The sequence below is a fragment of the Chrysoperla carnea genome, chromosome 2 (assembly GCF_905475395.1).
Source record: "Chrysoperla carnea chromosome 2, inChrCarn1.1, whole genome shotgun sequence".
In the NCBI taxonomy this organism is placed as follows: Eukaryota; Metazoa; Arthropoda; class Insecta; order Neuroptera; family Chrysopidae; genus Chrysoperla; species Chrysoperla carnea.
Genome location: NC_058338.1, coordinates 28,945,208 through 28,951,991, shown reverse-complemented (window position 1 = coordinate 28,951,991; position 6,784 = coordinate 28,945,208).

Below are 6,784 nucleotides of genomic sequence, written 5' to 3'. Positions count from 1 at the left end.
AAGTATATTTCGATTAAGACAATTGTTTATTTTGAGGTTCTGTGGTTTTATAAAACCTAGCTAGTGTATTCCACTTTCGAAGTATGATTTGGAAAACATTACTGGTGGTATATTTTTGTGTTATACTGGGTAAATCACTCTTGATGTCAAGCTATCAATATGGCAGTCTTGCAAGCTTATTTCTATAAAGTGACCATTAAACCAATAGGTCATTAACACATTTAAACTTATTTTTGTAAATTACTATGTTTTTTTCCGATCAAACTATTTCTTAAAGGCATGCTGACACACATTTTAAGCCAATAATCGTAGTTACATTTGAACTCAGCGCTTGGCGCATGCCAAAATGAGAAATACTTGTTAAATCGAAAACTCATTCACTCGAATTTTTTTTTGCATTTCCCTTGAGATTTGAGTTATGAAGTTATACAATTTTGTTTGATTTCTGCCAAGTGTATTCGTATTTTCTACTTGTGTATGCTTCTTATCAACTACTTCTACATATCTGATGAAGCCAATAATTGCTTGGTTAAAGACGATAATCACAGGCACTACTGGATCGAATTGAAATATTTTTAGTGGTGGATAGCCTATTTATCGAGAAAGACTATAATGCTCTATAACATCTCACGCTAGCAATTACCCGCCTGCTTCGCTGAACGCAGACGAAGTTGCGCGGATCAGTTTAATAATAAAAACTTTTTTTTTTTAAGTATAGCTGTTCAACGTCTTAGCGGCTGCCTTTTTGGAGCAGCTAGATAATGGGTTCAAATGTCGGCAGCGGCAGTATGTCAATTACATTTTATGGGGAGGTTAATTGATTACACCACGGTATGAATTAGAACTTATTAATCGGTTACGATCGTGGGTCGTTCTAGCTACGACCTCCAGTAGTTAGAACGAAATCTGTTTCTAAAGACAACTTATAGAGAACATTGTATATGGTTTACCCTGTTCCAACCAAAAAGTCCTCGCCGGATGCATTCTCTTTCCATTTTAAACCTCTTTGTCCACCCACAAGTATATTCTGGATTGTAATAATTTTATAAATAAATGAAGGATATAAAAATAATTATGTAGGCGTGGTCTTTTGGCGAAAATTAAGCGAAAATCGTTATTCTGTTAACAATGTGATGTTCATCAAGGATTGGAAAGGTTTTTACAGTTTTTAAAAATAAAAACAAATTATTATTTTTTGTATCTAATATATTTTTATGATAAAATGATTTACGGAACCATAAAAAAACCTGTTTTTTTTCTATTCGTAAACAAAGATAAATATATATTCCAATGTTATCTGATGAATAAAGATAAAAGTCTTAATTTATAAATACTAGCTATATATACATATAAGATTAAGAATAGTGAAATTATACATTATTTTAATAAACAATTATGAATATTATTTAAATATTTTATTCTATAGAGTATGAGAAATGTCATAATATTTTGAATTAATAATTGGAATGTCATGATAAAATGACGTACACTTTCATCCATTATTTAAATTATTATTATTTTAGTTTTATCTTATTTAACTTTAGTTTCTAAGCTTTTTTTATATAATAATTTTATGGTAAATATCAGATTCATCCATCACTTGCTGGATATTAAAATAGTTTTATGATGGTTTTGCTATTTTTAATAAAAATGTATTTATTTAAAAATAACTTAATCAAACTCATTGTTGTATTATTTTTAAACAGGAGGTATCAACTGTAATCTATTATCAATATTCCCTCATAAAAGGCAGCTATGTTTAGGTAACCACTACAATTTAGGTAACATCTTCAATTCTGTTTCAATTTGATTGGTAAACGACAAAAAACATTCGAAAATCATAAACAACTGAAAAAAATTATTAACTTTTTACTTTTTGTTTTTGTTTACTTTTAATCATGTATACGATTTTTATTTGCATAATGGTCTCTCGATTATAATTGATGATTTTTAATATGATACATACAGCGTAAACTAAATATTGACAAATATCTTGTCTAGTAATCTTAATTAAAGAGAATTAAAAAAAGTACACTCAAACCAGGACTCGAACCCGGACTGCTTGCACTCTGTTACTGGAACTAGAATGGCCAAATTGGTAGGGCGCTTGACATTAATTCAAGAAGTTCGGGTTTGAGTCCTGGTTCGAGTGTATTTTTTTTTTCAATTCTCTTTAATTTTTAATTTTTGTTTTTAATAATGTTTTCTTTTCGGAATCCCTTTTTCGTGATGTTTCAATGCCCCTCACTGGTTGACATTGAGGAAAATTAAAGTAGGATATTTGGGGAAAAATTATTCTTTTGGAAGTTCTGTTCAATTTCGATAAAGAACATGTTATTAGAATGAAGACAAACCATTAAAGCAAAATATATCAAATTTCATCATTTACAAATAAAATATACAAAAAAGAAAAAAAAATTATGAAAAAGTCATGTTGGGGCATGAATGGTGTATGTGGGGATAGATTAGTAATTGATTAATCAATACTGGTTTAAGAAATAATTGAAACGGCTTTAATCATCGGATTGCTATCATGATGGATCAAATATGTCAGTGTTTTTTATAATAAAATTATTGATTTAATACTCTCCCAGAAGTATATTTTTAAATCTGAAATCGATTTATGACAACAATTATAGATATAAGTAAGTATAATGACAATATACAATATGTGCCAAAAGTCATGGTCTCCAAATAATATAAGCTCATAGTCACAAAATACGACGATTTAATCAATATTTATAAGGAATTTATAGATAAGCATAAATGAGATATTTGATATACAAAGAATCGATTTCATAATAGTAAGAAATGATACATTTTGAAAATTGAATAAAAAAGAAACATTTCTACTTAAACGAATCAGTACGTTGAATTGAAATAAATTCTTTGCTCTTTATGTCATATCTTAATATCTCGATTAGTAATTTAGCTGCATTCAAACTTTTGTAATACTCTGTATATGTATTTTAACAAAATACTTAATACTGCCCACAGAAATACCCATCTTATTTTAAAAATATTTTATAGCTTTTATATAAGTTTCAACATTTTTCTACAAACTTCATTTTTGTTATAGGTGTTCATAAAATCACCTAATTAGTTCATTTCCGGTTGTCTGCCCGTCTGTCTGTGGACACGATAGCTCAAAAACGAAAAGAGATATCAAGCTGAAATTTATAGCGTACTCAGAACAAAAAAGTGAGGTTGACTTCGTAAATGAGCAACAAAGGTAAATTGGGTCTTGGGTCCGTGTGACCTATCCTGTAAACCGTTGGAGATAGAACAAAAATTTAGAGTCAAAAAATGCACCTTATAAAAAAATAAACAACTTTTGTTTGAAACCTTTTTTTAAACATCACTGCTTACCCGAATGGGCGCAAATTAGAACAAAACTTCGATGTCCATTTTCTCCAACACTATGAAAGATTTGAAAATTTTCAGGTAGCTTCAGGTAGGTTGTAAAACATTCTTTGAAAACGAAAAAAAGTTCTAGAAAATAATTTCAAAAATTTTCACAATATTAAGTACTATTATACTATACTCTTAAAATATATGTCTCACAAATTTGGCTTTTCTCATTGAAGTGGTTAGACCTTTTTGAACTATAACGTGGTAACATCTTATTGGACAACCTTGTATAAAAGAGAGAATACTCAATTGATCATTAATTTTAATCCCAAAGCGTTTAGCTCAAGTATTAACGACATATTATTTTTTCCTGAATGTATTGTAAACGATGGATATAAAAATTAAAAACTAAACGAATACTAATATCAATAATTTATATTTTAAGCTGAATATGAATAAAAATAATATATAATAATTCATCTATGAGAGCAAACTTACATATGCTCCCACAGGCCCATATGAAATTACTATTCTAATATTCAACTCCTATGGTATTTATTGTATAGATTAAAAAAAATAATAAAATGCAAATAATAAATTCTCTAACTAAAATTATTTCGCGTACATAATTTTATGCACGCATTTATTACAATTTATGTTTCTGTTTTTTATCCTTGATATAAAATTAAGACCAGAGTTATCCAAAGTGTTTCATATTCGATATATACTGGGTGGGACATTTTAATCTATACACGTAAATACCTGTGTGTTTTGTAATAAACCAATTCAAAAATATGTTTAGCGAAAGTTTATGGAAAACGTCATGTTCTGACATCAGATAAGACCTACTTTTTCGGGTTTCTTTAATAGTCAATTTTGATCCTAAACGGTAGGAAATCGAATAAGACGTTAAATAGAAAGTTGATCCTCATAAAAAAAACTAACAATTTTTGTTAAAAACATTTTTTCTAAATTCGTTACCTTTCGGAGGAAATGCGACTTAAAATATGTCATTATTGTATTAATCATTATTGTTCGTAATCAGACATTGCGACGCTTACTATCTGGAATATCATGCTTTGTTAACTTTGATCTAAGTTTTATTGCGAGAAATATTGACCCCAAAACAATGGTTTAATAATTCATAAAATGATCCAATGAGTCCATTTTAGAAAAATTTCTGTGGGCATTATAACTCAAAAAATAAAGCATTAAGTATACAAAGAAGTTTTTCTTACAAGACAAATATTTTTTAATATTTTTTGTCTCATGAATTTTCTAATGTAAATCCAAAAATTGCTGAACAACAGGTTTTTCACTTCGTAAAAAAATTATAATCCATTAAAACCATAGATTATTGCTTATGTCTTAAAAAACAGGGCAATATGGAACCACGGCATTCACAGGTTTTATTGCAGGAATCGTTCCTTTAATGAAAATTCGCGAACGCCGTAGTTCCTTTCTATATGAAATAATCAATAGCCTACCAATAATATTAAGTAAATTTTTCATATCGTGTATCTGAGAGATAAAGGAATTACAAGGGAATTATTCAAACCGGATAAGGGGTCTTAGGAATATATACGTAATTGAACTTCAATATACATTTGGTAACCAAATGTGAATCAGATTAAAATATTTAAAAAAAATATATATATATATATATGTAGTGAAATTAAATTCGAGAAATTTATTGACATAAGCTATTAATTTTCGAAAAAAAATATATAAATAGGTACGAAAAAAATTCTATATCTTTTTAAAATAAGCGATTTTTTATATACGACTATATAAAGCCATATTACGGCCTGTGGCATAAGTATTATTTTTATTACTCTAGTGTTGACCTATATATTCAATGTTTGGTCCTGTAAATACGTTTATACATGACTGTATTATCTCTCGCTTATAAAAGAGCCATTACTAGTACGGCAGATAGTGGAAAAAAATAACTTTTTTGCTAGTCAATAATAAAAGCTGATGGAAAAACACCGAGTTGACGTGCTTATTAAATCACACACTGTGCGTGAAGGATGTTTTCTGCTTTCTCCATTTCTATTTTCAATTTCTATGCCAAGCTATTTGTGAATTCGGAAAATGAAACATTGGACTTCTTAATATCGAAAAATAATGGTGCTTTATGATGCAACGCTGATTTATTGTGCTCACAGTGTAGCCGATGTCTAGATCTAAAAATTAAATTAAATCAAGTGTCGTTATATCTTGTCTTGATAGTTGTCATATCAATCGATAAAAATTTTATTCAATCGTTCGCAAACAATATTTTTATAAAACAACAATATTAATCCAAAAGTTTGTTGGTTTCTAATGTGTTGCCTTATCAAGGGGATCGATCCTATCTTAAACTAATTGAAAGGTTATAAAAAAAATTGTTCTTTGCATCCAGGCTTGAACGATTACCAGAATCCAGGTTAATATCTGACATGCAAGTTTAAAATGATAATTCGATGCTATTAGAAGATTGGGTCGGTCTTGATTTCTACCCTAATATGGGTCCAGTTGTTATTTTCTCTATGTGAAGGACAGAATCATAAGTCAATATTATTTGGATGCCTTTATTAATTATCAATTTCTTTTCCAGCATCGCTTCCAACAAAAGTTCCATTTGCGAGATTAGTCGACAAAAAACTAGACATGAGAACTGAAAATTGAAATGCGCAATGGAAAATACTAATTTTTAGCATTTTCTGCAGTACTATGATACATAATATGATATCTATTATCTACATATAGATTGCATAAATTATTTTATATTTTTATAAATAAAAATGTAAAAAATATAATGTTCAATTTTTATTATTTAAAACTTAATACGATTTTGCTATTTCATAGCAATAAATTTCCTGCATTCACTATGAAGTATTATAATTTTGGATTTTAAATAGTGTTGGAACGCTGTTGGATCAATTTAAATTCAAGAGTTGATTTAACAATTGCTTTGATAATGAATCTGATGTCATCGATACTCAACCTACAAAAAAAAGTTCTAACCAAAAATCTGCTTAACCAGTCTTCGAGCTCTAAGACTACATTTGTATAATCCTTTTAAGGAAGCAATAAAACCTTTAATTTGAAATAACCATTTACATTTTATATTCATAAGATTTGCCTAAATTCCAGTTATTTCTTTATACTTGAAACAATTTTAGAATTAATAATGAACAAGAGAGGATATAAGGATATCCCAAAAGTATAAAAATCCCTGATGATCCCGCAGAGTCAGGACTAAATACTCATAGGACTACAAATAAATTACTTTCTTGTTTTCATACTTTTTAGAGCGTGAATTTGTAGTCGCCGGAGCTTTAGTTTTTGAACTTTATATTTTTTTTTTCTATGGACCCAATATACATGAATCGTATAAGTATACAATTTTTGCTTAAAAACAGTGTCGTTTTAGAGTTTCGTTAAA